The 21,426-nt window shown below is 39.8% G+C and overlaps 1 protein-coding gene across 4 annotated transcripts in view; it reads right to left on the reverse strand.

Moving 5' to 3' along the window:
* The window catches only part of SLC24A2 (solute carrier family 24 member 2), a 236,597-nt gene that overhangs the window by 67,772 nt on the left and 147,399 nt on the right, over nt 1-21,426 (reverse strand). The gene's annotated exons all lie outside the window — the stretch shown is intronic.

The raw sequence follows: 21,426 nt of genomic DNA on the forward strand, positions 1-21,426 counted from the left end.
AGGTGACAAAGCAGCCACAACTCCCAGATCAAGGCGTCACGTGCTGCTTGTAGACCACAGGTGGCAGGAGGTGACTAGCAGCCTCTCCTGTGTGCGGATCATGAAAAGACTCCCTGTAATGGAAACCACTGGCAGAAAGCGAGCTGTCCTGGGTCAGCTGCTCAGAGTGCAGCTGGGGCAGCTTGGGGTGTGCGGTGAGGAGGGATGGATGCACCATTTCTGTTTTTTTAACTTCGCTTCTGAAATAGAAACTTTATTATTGTTCATCTGAAAATTCCAGATTTTTAAAACAACATTGTGAACAAATTAAAAATAATATATTTTTTTCTGGTTGTAATAACACTTTCCCAATAAACTTCAAGAAATTAATTAGACTTGAGAGATACCCCTGTGATTCTGCAGAAAGCTTCCATGACTCATTAACTTGGGCAGCCATGGAAAATCCACATATGAATCAACTAATAATTGATGGGCTTTATGTTCGAGATGAAAGCTCTAGATTAATACACAATGATATTCTTCTATTTTTATATTTCTGTTATGCATTCTATACATATTCTTTTTCCATGTGCCTAAAATTTTACCTAAAGCTAATTTTAACACATCAGTCCCAAAATATGCTTTGGGCAGAAAAATGATCTTATCTTTATGTTTCTGCAAAAAGTGGCCTATTCTGGATTTTGTCAGATGCTTGACAAAGGATGTAAATGCTTCAATGAAAAACTGAATTTTGTGTAAATAACAAGTTTTTTTAAAACATGGCTTCTGGGGATTGCCTTCAGTGAAATATATAATTTTTTTCTGGTATTTTAAGAATAGTAGTCTATTACATACATGATGCTGCACAAGTATGGAATTCTTAAAATATCTAAATACTTTCATAAATATTAAACATGTGCTGATGGTGGCTTTATGCATAATATATGTGTGCATGTATGGGTAGTCTTGCAGTAAATTGGTGGATTATGTCAGCCAACTAATTTTCTTGTAACCTCTACTCCTTCTCTGAGGTAAAGCAGCAGAATCAGCAGCTAAGATTCTCTAGCATTTGCTCAGGAAACAGAACGTGGGTGGCTCTGTGTTCAAAACGGGGTGTAAACCATATTCTATGTAGTGAAGATGCACCATTGCATTTTAATGAATCTTTTTAGCTGCAACCTCTGTGTGCACACACTTGTTTTCCTGTATTAATCCCAAGTTCTCAAACATCTGCTTGTGGCAGAAGGGATTATTCTTTACCTTGTCTTTTGTGGAACCAGGTATAAATAAATACAATCATATTCTTTAAATATTTTATTTTTACGTGGTCAAAATTGGAACTGTTTGTGTCTGGTATAGCTCACACATTCTCACTGCTATGACAATGTCTAGATTGTTTCTCAGTTGCTTCCTTGGATGGTGAATGGGACAGAGGGACAAGAACTGAACAGAACATATCAAGAAATAGACTAAAAATGGTGGAAGAGAAGGAATAAGAGTAGTGAAAAACTGAATAGCAAAGAGATGAGGTAGCAACGCAAACCACAGTGAGGAAGGAGGGCAAGGGGACAGTACCTGCCCAAGTGAAAGGAACTGTGTTTGTTGCTTACTAAAGAGAAGGCAGAGAAGAATGTGAAGAAAACCAGCCTGCTAGAACATGGTCTTTTTTTATTGTTTACCTTTGTTTTTAATGTAATTTAATTGTACTAATTTTTAATAACACTGTTTAACAGTCAACTTGCAAAATTCCTGAAAATTTAGCAGTTTGGCTCTGGCACATCATTGGTTTTTGGTGCCCATTGATATGGCCTTTGTGTGTAGAAAAGCCTATTTATTTATTTTGTTTATTTTTTATTTTTAAGTATATTTTGTTGATTATGTTTTTACAGTTGTCCCAATTTTTTCCCCTTTGCCCCCGGTCCAACTGATACCTCCCTCCCCTCCAGCAATCCCAACTTAGTTCATGTCTATGAGCCACATATATTAGTTCTTTGGCTTCTCCATTTCTTATACTATTCTTAATATCCTCCTGTCTATTTTGTCCCTACCAATTATGTTTTTTAATCTCTGCACCTATCTCCCCATTCTCCCTCTTCTCTCTCCCCCACATTGTTCCCTCTCTGACTCCTATTCCACATACAGTACCTCTGACTCCTATTCCACATACAGTGCCACAGCACAGTGAAGTGGGTTGTTCCACCCTGGCGGATGTCTAAGGCTCCGCCCCATACAATGTAATAGGTGCGCCAAGACAAAGAAATATGGCCCAAATGAAGGAACAGATCAAAACTCCAGAAAAAGAGCTAAGTGAAGAGGAGATAGCCAATCTATCAGATGCAGAGTTCAAATCACTGGTAATCAGGATGCTCACAGAAATGATTTACAGTTGCAAAACAGAATAAATGAGGGCTATACAAAATGGAACAAAGTAAAATATACAGGGAACTAACAATGAAAGGAAGGAAACTGAGACTTAAATCAATGATTTGTAACAGAAGGAAGAAATAAACACTCAACTAGAATAGAATGAAGAAACAAGAATTCAAAAAAATGAGGAGACGATAAGGAACCTCTGAGACAACTTTAAACATTGCAACATATGAATCATACGGGTGCCAGAAGGAGAAGAGGAAGAGCAAGAAATTGAAACCTTATTTGAACAAATAATGGAGGAAAACTTCCCCAATCTGGTAAAGGAAATAGACATGCAAGTCCAGGAAGCTCAGAGAATCTGAAACAAGTTCGACCCAAGGAGGAACACATCAAGATACATCATAATTGTTATCCAAGATTAAGGATAAGGAGATAACCTTAAAAGCAGCAAGAGAAAAGGAGACAGTTACCTACAAAGGGGTTCCCATAAGACTATCAGCGGATTTCTCATAAGAAACCTTCCAGGCAAGAAAGAAGTATTCAAAATCATGAAAGGCAAGGACTTACATCCAAGATTACTCAATCCAGCAAAGCTATCACTTAGAATGTAAGGACAGATAAAGTGCTTCCCAGATAAGGTAAAGTTAAAGGAGTTCATCATTACCAAGCTGTTGTTATATTAAATGTTAAAGGGACTTATCTAAGAAAAAGAAGATCAAAAACTGTGAACAGTAAAATGACAACAAACTCACAACTATCAACAACTGAACCAAATAACAAAAACAGAAACAAAAACAAAAACAAACTAGGCCAACAACTAGAACAGGAACAGAATCACAGAAATGGATATCACATAGAGGGTTATCAGCGAGGAGGGGGAAGGGGAGAATGGGGAAAAGGTACAGGGAATAAGAATCATAATTGGTAGGTACACAATAGACAGGGGGAGGTTTGGAATAGCATAGGAAATGGAGAAGCCAAAGAACTTATATGTACAACTCATGGACATGAGCTAAGGTGGAGAATTCTGGAAGGAGGGAAGGTGCAGGGTGGAGGGGGATATAGGGGAGAAAAAAAAATGGGTCAACTGTAACAGCATAATCAATAAAATATAGTTAAAAAATAAAAAAATAGTGCCCTGGCTGATGTGGCCCAGTGGGTTGAGTGCCGGCCTGTGAACCAAAGGGTCACTGGTTTGATTCCCTGTTAGGGCACATGCTCGGGTTGCAGGGCAGGTTCCCAGTTGGGGGCATGCGAGAGGCAACCAGACATTGATGTTTCTCTCACTCCCTCTCTTCCCCTTTCTAAGTAAATAAATAAATAAAATTTTTTTAAAAATTAAAAAAAAGAAGTACAAATAGGTAGTTACCGAGTAGCCATGGGGAAGTAAAGTACAGTATAGAAGTAGCCAAAGAACTTACATGCATGACACATGGACATGAACAACAGTGTGGGAATTGCCCAGGAGAGCAGGGGGTGCTGGATGGAGGGGGACAAAGGGAGAAAAATCAGGACAACTGTAATAGCATAATCAATAAAATATATTTAAAAATTCAGTGGTGGCGCAATCGGGTGAATAGGGAGGGTCGGGCACGAAGTCATGCCTTTTTTGGTCGAAAAACACTGAACACTCAGTGTGGTTGTGGGCAGGTATGCTCATAAATCACTCATTATGAAAAGGGAAAATACATTGAGAGAGTCTTCAAAAAAATTCACTGCAGCCAAATGCAGCCTCTCACAACAACACTAGGTGGTACATTGGTATACATGGGTTCCTAGAACAGTCACCTAGTGGGAGAAGAATGTACTACAGGGGCATGCCCTTCAGAATATAATTCCATTTTTTTTTGGTACCCTTTTGTACAACAAAAGTCAATAGAAGCATCTATGCTGAGTTTGTTTAATTAAAATGAAAAGCAGAGGTAGAGAAATAAATGAGAATAAGTATTTATTACTTAAGTGGCTGTTGGTAAAATGATTAACTTGGTTTTTTTTTTTAAGATCAAAGAGCTACTTTACTTTTGATATTGGTTTGAGCTGTACATGAATACCTAAAAATTAAGGCTTTCTCACTGAAGACAGTAATTTCTTGGTAAAGTTGTCTAATACCTATCAAAGAGGTTTGTACAGTTACTGGATTGTTTCATACCCATTGAAGTATTATTTTCAGTAGTGAGTGGAAGTTGAGAACAGGGCTTTGAAGCCAAGTTGTAGATTTGAACACCAAATTTTCTATTTATTAGTTGTGTGGCTTTGAGCAAATTGGTTTCACCTAAGACTCTGTGTTCTTAGCTATAAAGGGGCATAGTTGTATCACCCCTAGAAAGTTGTGGTGAAGTGTAGGTAAGATAATTATACCCACCAAGCAATCAATAATGGGCAGCCTTATTCTTGCAAGCACCACCAAGAAGAGTTGAGGGAAAACCCATGGGCCATGGAGCAGAGCATTTAGAGAACTGGGTATTTTATACAGATTTGTTAAAACAAATTCTACACTACTTACAGAGGTTTTTAAGTAGATAATTATTGTTCAGTAACAAAGATATTCATGTCGGGAACAGCGTAAAAAAAAAAAATTTTCACCAGTCCTGCTCTTTGATTCTCTGATCTATAGGGAATGTCAAAACAGAGAGCACAGCCATGGGAGCAGGACATGCAAGGTAGGCTCTTCATTCATCTGACCACCAGTATTCCAGCTTGGGTCCTAAGAACCTTCCCTTCTAATATTTGCACATAAGCCTGTCTCTCCAACTGTGTTGTCCATATGTTGGTGGCAGAGATGCTATTACTTTCTAGGTCCCTCCCAACAGAACCTGGAACTGTGCTTTCCTCATATTATATGCACCTCTCATAATTTTAAATAAAGAATATAAGTGCAAAGCTTTCAAATTACAGTAAGGTTTAGGATGCCTTGGTTTGCTGAACTTCGCTGGACTTGCTGAAGTCAGGAATTCAGACATGGAACCTAAAGCTTCTTGACTTGACACCATAACATCACTATCAAGGTTAAGAGTGCTCCTGAGTGAGACAAGACAGCTACTTCACAGCTTGGCTCTACTACTTAAAAGCTGGGTGACCCTCTCTGAGCATCAGTTCTTTCGAATGTCAAGTAGGGACAAGGGCAAAACATACTTATTGTTAGGACGGTATTTGGATGGTCAGATGAGAGCATGTCTATAAGGACTTTGCATTGGGGTGGCACAGACATCCTCAATAATTGGTACCTCTCTTCATTTTCTGCCACAGGTCCAACATGAATATCTAGCTCAGCCCAGCACAAGGTAGTTCAATCCTATCCAAACTCTAGTCATCGCTGTGGGTGAGCACCAATGTCAATGTCTACTCTTGACAGGTGCAAGTCAACAAAATCCCCTAGACTGTTTCCCTGAACTACAAGGAAGACTGTCAGAAAAGGAACTTTCAGTTTAGTGAAAGGCTGCCCTGGCTAACTTCTAGAACCATGTTTTGCAGAATTTATATTTTAGCCTTAGGGTAGCTTTTTAAAAAAATTGTGAATTTATTTTTTATTATTTGGTAGAAGTGTTTGTTTTAAAGTTTTGAGAATGGGTAGTATGAAAGTCAGGTATTTACAATTTCCCATCCCACTCCTTACCATTAAGGCCTTTATATTTGTAGAGCTATATACCATTTGTTTCTTGCAGGTTATCTTGATTAAACATTTTTCACTTGTTTCTTCATGTGAAAAATTTTCATCAAAGTAAACACGAATTGTGAGTTAGGTATTTTCTAGTGCAGCCCAATTTTAAGCTTTTTGTTTGATTTCATGTCAAAAAATGCATGGACCACCAAAATTAATTGCTTTTCATTAAAAGGCTTTGTTTGGTCATCATTCTTTTATATCAAAGTTCATGCCAAGGCAAGTAATCTTTTTTAACTTAAAAAAAACTTCTAGACATTGAGGTTAAGTGAGGTAACAACCACAAATCCTCACTTCTTACTCAAGTCAGAAGGAAAAGAATATATTAACCTTCAAATTTAAAATCTCACTCAAAAAAAGCTTTGGAAGTACTGACTCATAGCAGCAGCTCTGCTTAACATTCTGTGGGGGATTGATGTTCTCGTGCTAAACTTCCTTAAGAGGCTCCTAATTGTGTACACGTTTGCTGAGGGACAGCTGCACTCAACATGTGGGAACACATGTATGTCGCACTCAAGGTGTTAACAGAGATGATTTTGCCCTATGGAGTTCTTTTCACATCCAGCTCTTCCAAATCTATGCTAATGAGTATTTCTGTTTCTTCCATAAAATTAAAATCTCTCAGGCTTTTGAAAGCAAGGCCAGAACTTTGCAAATGAAAATAAAGGGCTGAACTTGTGGGCGATACTCTATCAGCTATTGAGTTTCAAGTAGGATTTATGAACATACACATACGGCTATCTGTTAGAAATTTATCACCTGATTTTTATGCCTTCCGAATCGAACCCCTTCACAAAACACTCTCTCTTGCTTTTCAAGCTTCCTGAAAACCCAGGCACACTTGTTTGTTACTGCTGCTATTTCTGTCTCCCCCATTCTCTACATGCATTTCCTTGTTTATGTCCATCTGCAAATAGCATTCCAAGGCCCCAGCCCCAGGAAATACTGATGCTACATTGGTGGACAAATCAGGAGTCGGTAAGATCCTCAGCATCCGGCCCAGTGCCTAGAACACAGTAGGCACTCTGATAAAGCAGCAGTGAACCACAGGTGCCAGGTAAGTAGATGAGCAAAGTGAGCTGGGGACAACAATAGAGGTTGGTGGTGATTATGGAAAATCAGACAATGCTGCCTAAGAAGAGGCAGCAGTCACTCAGCTCTAGCTTCTGAGCAGATGCAGACACAGTGTTGATAGATCTAATTATTCAAGGGAAGCCAGATCCTTGGATTTTTATGTGAAAAATCCTGAGTTTTAAATGTTAGCAACTAATTCCAAATGAAAAAAAACATTCCGGGTCATATTTGGCTCATCAACTTGTAAACTTTGGTTTAAAATTAGGGTGCTTAGTCCAATTTTCTTGTAAATATTAGTTGTATGAATGAAGGAACAAATGGGAACACCTAGGCTGTTGGAACTGGGAGGGCTTGCTGCTAGGCAACCTTTCTCCAGAAGGCCAAGGACTCTGGCTCAGTGGAGGTGCCACAATCTGCTCATCTCTGGCTTTGGAAAGAACTGAGTCTAATCACCTCAGGCTCCTCTGGGTCCACCAAGATGGAGCCCATGTCTGGCTGATGGAGCTGCATGATCCCATGCCTAAGTCCCTCCTTTCTGCATATTCTTGCCCAGCCAGCTCTGACATCAGACAAGCCAACAGAGTGATTTTTTTGTTTGTTTTAAGTATTATGTTTGGAAGGAATAGAAGTTGCCTAGTAGGTGTTAACTATTCCCAATTATCTTGTAGGAAAATATCTGGACTATGGAAAATAAAGAGGGAGATTCTGTAAAGCAGGTTCGGATCACAGATGGAGGTACCATATAATTATATGGGAATTATCATCCTTGAACAGTGAACAATAATGTGTAGTCATTGCTGTGGACAATCCAGATGGTTCACAATAAAATGCCCAAGTGAGTCCCCAGATACTCTGACCTCTTACAAACTTGTCACCTAATTTTCAGCCTTGCTCCTATGTGGTGTTGCTTTGCAATATCAATGCGTACTGATTTCTGTTCTGTGAGAAGCTGACTCAGGCCATATTTCACTGTAATTTACATGCTCTGGATGATCAAGCAAGAAAAATGGGACCTGGATGTGCTGCTGTTCTGTTGTTTTCCTTTTAAGGTGGGTTGGGGTAGGGGTAGGGAAAGTACAGGATAGAGCAAGCAGGTTTCTGTAAAAGATTTTTAAAGAAAAACAATGAGCAACCTAAGCAAGGGAACTGACCCAAAACTGTGGCTAAAAAAAAGATTTCCTGGGCTTTTATGAGCATCCTTTTAATTGTGTGATTAAAAACCTCAATAACAATCTTAAGATAATTTTATCACTGATACTTTGTCACAATGGTTTTTCTTTTCCCCAAAGGAATGGAAGAAAGCAAAAAAAAAAAAAAAAAAAAAAAAGATAGCATGACAGCGCTACCATGTGTAGTTTGGAGCCTCGCAGACCTTCAGTTGACAACAGGGACTGCTGCTTACTAGTCATGAGACCTTGAGCAAGTTACTCAGCATCTTTGACACACAGTTGTCAAACTTATGTAAAATTGGAACAATAATAGTTGTCGAGCAGGGTTGAGAATTATAGGTACTTAACACATAATTGGCACATGGTATGCTTGAAATATATATGGTAGCTATTATTAAATATATGGCAGGCACCTATTGGTTTTCTTTCAGATAAGTGAGGTGCTCCCATAGATAGCATTCTTCTGACGTCACAAAATTGGAGTGAACTGGGTATCAAGAGACCGTATCACCATGTTAGATAAGGAGATATTGTAGCACAGGACAAGTTTGGGAGCCAAGAGAGGTGAGTTCTAATCCAGGTTTTACTTATTAGCTGTGTGACTTTGTTGTAAGATAGTCTTTCAAAGCCTTAGTTTCCTCATCTGTAAAATTCAGGTAATTCTAGTCCTCCTTTACTGTGCTGTTGGAGGGGATTTATGCAATGCCTGGAACATTGGAAGTCCTCAGTACATGTCGGCTATCATCCTAAGATGGGGTCGAAGCCCAGTGAGTAATGCGTGTCCAGGCCCCTAAGTCACAATAAGTGACTACTGGGATTAGAATCTTGTTCTAGCATTCTTTTTATAAGTTTATTATAGAAGAAATGGGTTAAAGAATGACAAAATCACGATTAATTATGTCACATCAAAGGAAGTCTATGAATGCCATAGTCTCTTGTATAATATTATCTGATATTAGACACATGGAGACTGTTGGCAATATTTAAAGAACATAAAACTCAGGACAAAAGATAATATACAGATTTTTAAGTTTCTATTTTAAAAAGAAAAGCTCAAAAGGGACTCAGCTGTTTTGGAAAGTGGTATAGTCCAGTGGTTAAAAGAGTGGGTTCTGGGGTTCAACAAACCTGGTTTTGAACCTGACTCCATCAATTACTTCACTCTGTTCCTGGGCAAATTATTTAACTACTCTAATTTTCAGCGTCCTTATCTGGACAATGATTATACTAGAATAGATTGTAATTTAATAAGGTTATAATATAATAGAACCTATATATACATATATAGGATTGTAGTGAAAACTGAATATTAATTTATATGAAATGCTTAACACAGTGTCTTGTACACAGTAAGTATTCAATAAATGTCAGTTATTCCAGTCAACATTATTATTGCCTCTATGGGCATCTGTTGAGAGTTGTGGATGAATATTTAATACCCTTTTCTGGTCTCTTCTTTTTCAGCTCTAGTTTCCAGGGGAAAAAATGATATTGTCAAACATGGTGAAAGAATATGGTTTGAATGGCAAAGAACGTAGAATACCAACCAGATACCATCCGTGCAACATTTGGAATTTATTTCTTATTTCAGAAAATCTGTTTTGAGTTCTTCTAATAGCAAGTTTCTAAAACATATTCCTAATAATTGTGTGTGTGTGTGTGTGTGTGTGTTTGTAGGGAGTTAGAAAGCTACCATTTTTAGTAATGACAACTTCTAACATCTTGGGTTAATTTTTGCATTTCTGCAAATTGAAAGATTATACTTACAAAATTAAGCAGAAGATACTTTCTGATTAAGTCTTATCAAATTTGGGGGTGGGGAAACAAGCACATTATTACTAAGTCTTAAAAGTGACAAAGTATTTTATTCTCTTCCCCTACTCCCTTTTAATTTATTTATTATTTTTCTATCTATCTATCTATCTATCTATCTACCTACCTACATACCTACCTACCTATCTATCTATCATCTATCTAATTCTCACCCAAGGACATGTTTCTGTTGATTTTTAGAGACAGAGAAAGGGAGAGAGAGAGAAACATTGATGTGAGAGAGAAACATCAACTGATCACTTTCTGTAGGCATCCCGGCCAGAGATTGAACCTGCAACCCAGGCAAATGCCCTGACCAGGAATTGAACTGGCAACTCTTTGGTGCATGGAATAACACACCAAACAACTGAGCCATGTGGCCAGGTGCTCCTGCTCCTTTAAGAAAAAGAGCTTATGAGGTGATGTATACAGAGAGGCCCACCATCTTTTTTCACAGAAATGTGAGCTTGGTTATACTACATGTGACTAAGATTCACAGGACTGGGTCTAAAGTGATACTGATGCTTCTATAAGCCATGCTCACGACCCAACCAGTCACCAAGCCTTATCAATTCCACCCCCAAATAGCCTCAACTCTTGTCTTTTCTGTTGCATTCCTACTGCCCCTACCTTATTCAAAGGTTTTGCAGAGGCTACTGCAATTGTCTCATTTGAACTTTTTCCCTAATCTTTCTTATCACCTACTGTCTCCCAGCACCTGCCACCTATCTTTCACATTGTTACCAGGAGAAGCCTTTCAAAACATAAACTGAAAATAGACCCCTAAATTCCACACATACTGTCTTTTGGCATAGGAATTTTATTAGGTCTCCTAATTTATTTAATCACTTAGAAGCCAGTTTTGAGATTCCCTCCTGCTGGCAGCATTCCTGTCTGTCCCCCAACCCTAGTGTAAGTCACTTTGTCCTGTTGTGTGCTCATCAAATGTACCTTCACTATCTGCTTTCTGCCCTTCAGGGCAAGGGATCAAGTACTCATTTGGCTAATGCCAGCACCCAGCAGAGTTCCTGGCACTCTGCAGGTGATTAAGTCCCGCTGAATTGAATTAAATCTCTATTTAATAGTGCTGTGTTAATCTTCCTCAGCCCAGTTGCCTTTGGTACTGATGCCTATGGCTCCTTCTATTTTAGTGTTCAAACTCTGCAGTTTCAAATATCGTCTTCAGCGTCTCTGTGGGCAGGGCGCCTGTGAAGGGAAAATGTCTGTGACCTCAACTCTTGGATTCACCTTCACCACCTCTGTAAAGCCAGAGAATTTAGATCACACAGCAGCGCCATCAGAAGAATCCTCAGCACACAGAAGATGAAACAGTGACAGTATCTTAGAAGTGGAGATGGAAAAACCACTGGGGCACAGAATGGATGTGGTATTCTGGCAAAAGAATAACTTGGATGTTCTTCTGAATCCCATCTTGCGGCCTGGCTGGATTTAATAGCTTCTGCCAGACAGAGAGAATCAGTGCTAAATTATATCCGGCTATTGGGTGAGCACAGCTGAGTTTCGCCCTCTGATGCACTGAGCATCAAACAATATCAGAAAAACATACAGGAAAAGTCTCCTAGGGGAGGAGAAAAAAATAATAAAAAACCTCCGGTCTTGCAAGGGGAGAATAAGGGCAATGGGGAAATAGAGAAGTATGAAAAGGCAAGAGACTATGAGAACAGAATAAAATTGACGGAAAAAAGACTGGAAGATAGAAAGGAAATTAATGCCACTGATGTGGAAGTGATTAAAATTCAAAACTATTCTTACAATTATGTATTATTCTACACTTGAGCATTGTCCAAGATGCCATTTTACTCAGTACATGGATTGCTACCATAACAGAATCACCCAGAATTATGAAGAATTTAAAGGATCAAACTGAGAGTAGAGTGAATGTTCATGCAATCATCTAAATTTCACTGGTTTTAAGTGTAAATCCATTTACCATTATTCCCACTTATCATATTGTATAAAGTGGGATTATACAAATGAATTTAAAATCCAGGATACAAAGGTAGGGCAGAAGATTAAGAAATATTTCACAAAAAAAGTGCATTATGCACCTTAGGTTAAATAGCAAATGCCCATCAATGAACCAGAGCTCTGATGATGTAGGACGACTCAGGGCCTTATAAGTATACATGTTTTGGCAAGACTAAAAAAATTACTACAGTAATTGCTTTTGTAGATTTTTATCAATATGTTGGAAAGGATTTTTTTTTTTAGTCTGAACAATGTCTTAAAGTTATGGACCAGGTAAAATTGAGACTTTTTGGAAGGAAATGAGTACCACATAGCATTGATTTTCTTCTCATTGCACAAAGGATGGGAGAACTTTGTAAATACAGAACTATAATTATACAACTTCAGGATCACTTTTGCTCAACTGAAAGTCAGATGGCCAGAAACACCAGTCCCCACATTACCTTATAGACAGGCTTAGCAGGATTTTAAAAATCACATGGTGAATAGGCCTCTTTTCAAGGAAAAATAGAAAGAAGATAAATGAACAATTGAAAATTGCCTAAAAATATGGTTAAGAAAAAAAAACCTGAAAGCAAGTTATTTGGTAAATATATAGAACGAATGACATGCCTGGATTGGTCTACATGCTTTATAGATATGTATATTATCAGCATACACTGAATGATCAGGTGATGGTAAAATCAAAGTGTTTTTTCAGCTTCAGTGACTGCCTCCACCCTTTGGTGCTTGTGGCAGCTGGTCTCTACCTCTGGGAACTCTTGAATCCTCCCGTCTGAATGTGTTCTAACTGCATCTTTGAGCATGTGATAAGTTCAAGAGAACAAAGATGGGGCTGTAACTTTGTGGATGCTCCTTTGTCTTTTCTCCATCTTTGCGCTATGTCTATACTTGAGTGCCATCAGAAGAATTTTTTTTTTTTTTTGGCCACATGTCTTTGTGTCCTTTACCTCAAAACAAATGAGAGAGAGAGAGAGAGAGAGAGAGAGAGGAAGAGAGAGAAAGAAAACCCATCCCTATACCCAAAAGCATTTATTCTAGTAAAACCATTCACATTTTCTTCATGCCCCAAGTGTACACATATTTATAATGTGTACAACACACAAAGAGAGATTCAGTTTCAACCATCTTTGATGTTCAAATCTGAGCGCAGTGCTTTACTATTCCCCAAAGAGAAGAGCTTTTTAACTTGTCCCTGTGTTTCCTCCATGAGAGGCATTAATAGCCTTCCTTCTTCTTTCCAGGCACTTAAACTACTGTCATCTTATTAAAACACATGGCTGGTAGATTGGATTTTATTCTCCTCTAAGAGAAGATTTTCACTCCTGTTGCCTATTTGCTTACCAGCTGAGGCTGCATACCGCCATCTTTCTTGCTAATTTAAACTGATCTATGCTTTGGGATAGAAAGAAAGGTTACAATATTGCCTTTCAGGGACAACTTCTCCACATTTTGAATGAAATAGGCATGAAACTAACTTTCTTCTGGGATCAAATGGCAATTTATGAAAGCTCATATTGAAGCTGTTTTTAAAAAGAGGAACATATGAAAGAAATAAAAAAACCTGTGAAGTGGAAAAGAAATGCAGCAAAATCTCACAAAAATACCTCCACATAGACTGGCAAGGGCTGGATATTCACATGGACAATAAGGTCATCAAGAGACAAGTGAGGAGACCCGTCCTGCTACTGAGTCCTGGTTGGGAAGTCCTGCCAGGAAAAGAGCTGAGCTCTTTTTTGTAATGGTGACATTCTTCCAGGCAAACAATGAGCATGGTTTCTGATAATTCCCAATATAGGGCATACTATGACATAAAATGGAAGCTGGGGAGATAACAAGTTCTGCTGTTTGGTAAGAAAAAAGAAAACCAGTAAGCAAGTGAAGTGCAACCTTAGTGTTAGCTTCAAGTTAACACTAAAGGTATATGCTAAAGAATGGGAAAGTTTTACAAAATGGAGACATGGATGGCTACGTACACAGAAGATGGACATGTGTGGCTACGATGAGAGCCCTGGGTGGGTAAAAAGCACTCAGGCTCTGAAGGCAAACTGAGGAGCTGGGTGACTGAGCAAGTAATGTCACTCTTTGAATCTCAGTTTCCTCAGAGGCAAAGCTCACAGTAATTCCCGGAGCCGCTGTTGAGAGAGAATTATGAGATGCCTGTAAGGCATGTGTCACAGAGTAGGTACTTAGAAAGTTCCATTTTTATTTTTCCTCTTCACCATCTCTTAGGTCTCTGGCTTCCTATACTTAAGTCATAGCACACAAAGCGCGCGCGCGCACACACACACACACACACACACACACAGACCTAGCGTGCCCAACAGGAGAGAATGCAAGAATGTTAGCTCAGCGGACAAACAGCCAAATGTCTGCTCATCTCAAAGGAGCCCCATTTTGGTTGGGCCAAAATACATAGCTGTTTTGGATCTCTCCGAGCAATGCAGTTCAATACCTTGAATTTCCATACCTCTCCCTGCCCATGCTCTTCACCTCCTTCGAGAACTGCTCTCAAAGCTCACTTTCTCTAGGAACACTTTCTGGATGACCCTGCCCTGCACATCCACACTTGAGATGGCTTTCTTCAAGGTCTGGTGAGCAGAGTTCCCCTGTGCAGAGAGCTTGCTTTGCACCCACCTCCAGCTCCGCACTGTGCGAGTGCCATTGTGGTTCCCAGCGTAGTTTATCAATCCGCACTTATCATGAAGTGAAATTGTGTCCACAAAGTGTACTTTCACTCCTTCAGGAAAGAGGGCCTAGGCCCTTCACTTAGGTGATGCTAGTGCTCCAAGAAGCCCCTCTCCTTTCCCCCACAGAACTTCACCAAGAGCAGTTAACAGATTGCACAGCACAATGGTGCTCACACCTTGTCCCTGTTCCTCAGGGGCGGCTCTGGGGAGATCCCCGCTGCCTCTTCCCCTTTCTCCCAAATACTTCAACCAGAGTATCTAAAAGCTGCTGCTTTATACATCTTGATCTTGTTAGTATGTTTTTCCTTTGTTATTTTTTGTGAAAAGAGTCTTTGCTCTTCTTATTTACATATAAACTTACAAATCAAGTTAAATTCAATGAGTATCTTTTTTTTTTATTTCAATTAGGATTAGAGTTCAATTAGTTTGCATTTAGAGTTTACTTTGGGGAGAACTTTCTAACATGTCAATGATTATTTAGATAGTCTTCTATGTACTTCAGAAACTATTATTTGTTTTGCCATGAAGTTCTTAAACATTTCCTTAGGATGAATCCTTGGTACTTTATGGTTTTGTCACATTTGTGAGTGGGGTATTTATTTCTTTTATGTTACTGATGGTCTAGAGGAAGGCTATCGAGCAGGGCACACTGATAAAGGATCTGGTAGGAGTGAACTTTTTCTTTTTAAATTAAATTTATTGGTGAATAAACCCCTAATAGTTCTAACAGTTTACAAAGACTATTTACTCTATCCTGTAGGAACCCCTTTATCAGTGGGATTCTGCCGTTAATAAAAATACGTTTTTTAAAATGTATGATTTAAGATAAAGGAAAGATGGTAAAAAATAGATATTTGCTACTCATTTGTGAGGCTTTTACCATCAAAACATCTTGGAATTCAGGTCACTGAAACCACCCGTCCAATCTCACTGCCTGAGCCAGACTGATAAGGAACCGGGAGAGAGGGCACCAGGATGTCACAATAGCTGCTGAAGAGGGAAAGGAGGGAGCAGAACCATCCTTCAGAAATGCTCCCGGGTCACCCCCCAGCCAATCTGAATGTAACATAAATGTGTTGGATATAAGGTGAGAACAGCAGAGACCAACTGATAACATGAAGTGAATTTACCAGGGGGAAATTTTCCTGTTTTTATAATAGTAAATAAGGCAGATATCACACTCAGTATGATGCCATTTTCAGATGTCTCATTACAGGATTCTCATGGTTTTGTCACAAAAAATGGTCTCAAAGGAATTACATATCAAGCATGGGGACCTGGTGTTCTGAATTGTCTCAAGCTCTGTAGTTAAATAATCCTTCAGTTCAATTACAGGCCCACGAGGCAAGTATGAATTCTACTTTTGTGTTTCTTAAGGTATAAAGTTCATTTATTTGTTAAATTTTTCTATTACTAATAAAATTGTTGTTATAATGAAAAAAATGTAAATCAAATTCTGAAACTCCACAGGGAAAGAGAAATTACTACAATTGTAGAGAAAATGCGAGAATCCATAAAACAGAATGAAAAGTTTCTTTTGCAGTTTCCTTCTTAAACACCACTCAATACCAAATTATATGGCAGATACTATTTTACATGTATTTGTATTCATAAAATAAATGAATGGTTAAAACAATAAACTTCTTAGAATCTTGTGATTTTTTAGATATATAGTATTAGACCCATAGAATGCAATAAATAAAAGTCCTGACAGTGTATCAAAGGGAAGAAAAGGGAAGGGAATAAAAAAAGAACAAAGAGTTTGAAAACAAAAAAAGGAAGAAGTGAACAGAACTCAAGAAGATGAGAGGCAGAGAGCAGACATTCTCCTTGCAGTAGCAGCTTCAGAACCACAGGGAGATTTACCCGATCATCCAGCAAATGTTGACTAAGCATCTACTTCATTCGTGCCAGTACCATCCTACAGGCTGGAGATACAGTAGTGGCCACAGCAGATGTGACTGCTATTTACCACTGCACAGACAACCATCAACCAAATAGGACATTGTTGGTCATGACCAAGGAGCCTTTGACAGGACATGGGTTAAGACAATCTACATGCCAGAGAAATACAGTTCTCTAGCAGAATGTTATAAAGGCAAGCACTCATTCAATCCATTTGGCAAATACTTATGGGGACCCATATGTGCTGGGCCCTGAAGATAGATTAGAGCCTGCCCCATGTCCTGCCATGTTGGCGATATAAGGGTGGAGGCAGGCAGCACACAACAAATAAATACATTCATGATGCTAAGTGTTATGGAGAAATATAGAGCTGGGTAAGGGATATCCAGAACTCTGTTTTATTATTATTGTTTTGATTTTGCTCTTTTTTCAAAGGTTGATCGAGCTGGGCTTCTTTAATCGGGTGACATTTGAAGGAAGGGAAGGTCGAAGCCATTTGGTTGTCTGGGGGAAGAAGGGACACATGCAAAGACCCTGAGGCAGGAGTGCGGTTGGAGTTTGTGAGAAGGGGCTGTTAGGCAGCCAGAGAAGTGAAGCAAAGGGAATGACACATGAGAGGAAGGAGAGCAGGGCTGAGAGAGAGGAGGAAAGGAGGGAGGAGAGCACAGTTAAAGAGAGATAAAGGAAAGAGGGGAGAGACATGAAGAGGAAAGTAGGCAAGTCACAGGAGGCCTTAGGGCCACTGTAAATGTTAGGGATTTTACTATTGGTGAGATGGTTTTGAACAGAGGGGGGATATAATTTCCCTGTGTTTTAGGGAACCAGGATTCTTTGATGACATGTTTTAGGGCATGTCTTTTCTGGGGATCGATTCAGGGCCGCTGTATAAAAGTTGGATTTACGGGCCAGTAGAGAGCCCTTTAAAAGGGAGGAAGAAGGGGGAACATCACATCTCTCTGTAAATCTGGAGTTTGAGAAGACAGGATGAAGATTACTAGGAGTGGGAAGAAGAGAGGAGCACCTTTGACCTTCAGTGGGGTCTCCCATGGAGTTCCATGTTTGGGGAGGCAGAGTGCCCAGTGCTGGCTCTGCTGGAAGTCAGGCTGGTTATATAGCCATATTTTGGCTCATGTGATGGAAGTAGAAGTCTGCTTCTGGGAACACAAAGCTTTTCCTGATAAAAAAAGGCAGCTGCACTCTCTTCTCCTTCCAGAATACAGATATGATAGGGGAAGTAGCTGCCATCTTATGAGGATGAGAGAAACATAGTCCGGAAGAAAGAATGAAAAAGCGGAAGGAGACTGGGCCCCTAAAGTCAGGGTGGAGCTGTGTTACCAGCCTTGGGCTGTTTACTCTTGGGCTTCTTGTTAAGTAAGAAAAATAAAACCCCCAAAAACAAAGCCAATCTGAAAATGCTATATACTGTATGATTCTAAATATAAGACGTTATAGAAAAGGCAAAATTATGGAAATAGTAAAAAGATCAGTGATTTGGGATGATTTGGGAGAGATGAATAGGTAGAACACAGAGCATTTTTAGGGCAGTGAAAATGCTCTGCATAATATTACAATGATGAATACATGTCATTATACATTTTTACAAACCCATGGAATGTACAACACCAAGAATGAACCTTAAGATAAACTATAGACTTTGTGAGATTATGATGTGTCAATGTAGGTTCATCCTTGTTAAAAAATGTACCATTCTGGTGAGTGATTTTGATAACAGGGGAGGATACGCATGTGTGGGGGTAGGGAGTGTATGGGAAATCTCTGTATCTTCCCACTTTGCTGTAAACCTAAAACTGCTCTAAAAAATAAGGTCTCAAAAAGCTGTTAAGTTGGGCCACTACAGTTGGATTTTATTGTATGACATTGAACACAATTTTAACTGAAAAATTATTGTCAACAGTTACTGAGTGGTAACTATATACTTTTGGGGTATTATTGTATTGAATACTCCCAATAAGCTCCCAATAGGGGACCTATCATTATTACCTTTTACAGATGAAGAGACCATGGCCCTAAAAGGCAGAGTAATAGCAATCACGGAGTTATGCTGGTGGTACTATCATTATCCCACTTTACAGGTGGAAAAACCGAGGCCTGACGAGGGTTGAGAAACTTGCTCTAGGTCTCATAGCAAGAGGCTGAGCAAGGATCTGAACCCAGGCAGTCTGACCCTTAGACCACATGCTGACCACACAGGCTACACGGCCAAACTCTAATGCTATTCCACCTGTCCTGTTCCCACATCAATATCTCCAATGTCATCACCCAGTCATCGGGGCTCTGCCAGAGTGGCAGAGCTGGCTATGGGGTTTCTTTTCATATGTAGGTTAGTACCTATGACCTCCTGGACAGGTAGGCCAACAGTTATTTGATGTGTTTGAGCAAAAACCAAGAGATAAGAGGGAGGTGCACTGGGGACTCATGAGCGGTGCTGCAATTCTGGGTGTGGGGGATGTGATGGAAGAGCTAAGGCTGTGACATGTTACCTCTTGCTGCAAAGGCTTATACATGGGAAAGTCACATCTTACAGACTGAATGTATAATTCAATGTTCCAGGGACAGATCAAGCCTCTTGGTATTTATGCTGGTGTCTACACCAGCAGAACAAGAAACACTGAGTTGGGCATGAGGTTACATAGGCAGCAGAGGAGCATAAGAATTACAAACCCAGATCTTGGATCAGACGGATACAGATTCAAATTCTGGCTCTGCCATTTACTTCATGTGTCACTTAGTGAGGCAGCACACATCTTCTTTTTACATCAATGTCCTTCTTTGAATAATGGAGTAGGGATAGAGTAAGGATTAAATGCAAAGGTTTATGTAGAACACTCAGCATAATGCCTGGACTATAAGCCTTCTGCAAATGTTACTTGGTGCTATTATTATTAGGCAAGTTGATAGTAGTAGCTACTTCTCACTTCAACAGTGCTACATCCAGTGTCCTTGTTTTAGGTTCATGAAGATGTATATCTGGGTAAGTATAATGGCTTGTTTAGAGAAAATGTTAAAATCAATACAGGGGACTAAATTTATTAGAAAGAGCTATTCAGATAGCTGTGTTGTGATCTCAAAGGCCAATATGCTAGTTCTCCAGGGCTTTCTTATAAAAGGAACACAATCTTTATCCCAACCATTTACCCAATCAAATGAGCCTTAAGCAGATTCCTTCTTTTCACAAACACTGTCCTGTTCAGAATTTTGAGGCCCTGGAAAGCTGTTGCTCAGCCTCATTTGAACTAAACCTTTACCAGCAGCAGGCTGACCATGGCTTTGTCCCTTCAACACTGTGTGGTCTTCCCAGAGCACACTAAAGGATAGTGAACAGATGACCCAATGAGTGATCTATGTTCCTGAGATTGGCTTAGATTAAAGGTGATTTTACATTCTTTGGTATCTTCCCATTGAGAGAGTTTTCTCCTCTCCTTTAGTCTGGGCTGGTCTTCATGACTGCTTGACTGATAGAATACAGTACAAGTGACATTCTGGGACTTCCCAGGCTAGGTCATTAGAAGTTCTGCATCTTCTCCTGAGCCCCTTGGAGGCTTTGCTCTTGGAACCATTAGCTGCCACGTAGGAAGTCCAACCATGTGGAAAGGCCCTAATACAATATGAAGAATCGGAAGGGCGCAGTTGAGCAAAGCCTTCTTGCTGTGCCTACAAAGGTGCCAGATGTGTGAGTGAGGCCCTTTGGGACCTTCTAACCTGTCCATCTAGCTGAGTAACACCAAATGATCTCGACTGATATCAGATGGAATAAATGAATTGACCACTGGTCCCTTCCCATATTTCTGATCCATGTGGTCATGAGCAATAAACAATATGGTGGTAGTTTTAAGCCACTAAGTCTGGGGTGCTTTGTTACATATCGATAGACAACTGAAATACAAACACTGCTAGATCCTGTGACTCAGGCTCAGAGGCCGAACCAACCACCAATGAACCCTTTTGGCAAGGGCTCAACTCTGGGGTTTGAAAGACAAAAACACCTGAGGGGCACAGATGAGACAAAGGGAAGTGTCTTTCAATAGGCCATCTGTCCTAGATGATGTTTTCAAATGAAGCTGAAAACTTCCCTTTGTGAACACTGACCGAATGCCCCGCGGAGCACCACTCAGCTCGGTGGATGCCAGGAACACTAATGAACTGTCCTTTAGTGCAACAGGGAAGCTACTGCCTTGTTTATGTCATCTCCTTGGTGATGTAACCAGCACGCTCTACATTGTTAAGGTGACAGTTTGGCATAAGGACATGTGAATTCAAATGATAAGATGCAAACTAAAAGAGAGATGACTACTTCTGAGAGCTGTGGGGTTAATTTTTTTGGCTGTTCTTAGAATGGAAAATGATTGTGAATTTGGGGGGAAAATACCAAAGCAATCTGTTTTCTTGGCTGCGTGCTGTGGAACAATTTTAAAGCACTGAAGTGCTTTCCATATTTCCTAATCACTCAAGTCCAGAGCTGATGATGGCTCTCAGCGTTCTCTCCGGTTCACACCATTGGAGCACTCCACGTCTTTCAGGGAGAGCTTTCACCTTGACATCAGGCACCCGGATCCAGAAGGCACATATTGATACAGCAGGAGCACACACTTTAATTGCAGTGCAGCCCTGCAACGGCCAGGTGTTCCAGAAAATCACTGGTGGCCCAACTCTGAGACAACCCAGATTCACTTTCTCTCATCTCACAGAAATAAAATGACCTCTCTTACTAAACAGAAATAACAAAAAAAAGGTCCTATCAGAAACTGAACTACCTCGA

This window comes from Pteronotus mesoamericanus, unplaced genomic scaffold (assembly GCF_021234165.1).
Source record: "Pteronotus mesoamericanus isolate MK-2021 breed Mesoamerican mustached bat unplaced genomic scaffold, CSHL_Meso_final contig_73, whole genome shotgun sequence".
NCBI classification, from domain to species: Eukaryota; Metazoa; Chordata; class Mammalia; order Chiroptera; family Mormoopidae; genus Pteronotus; species Pteronotus mesoamericanus.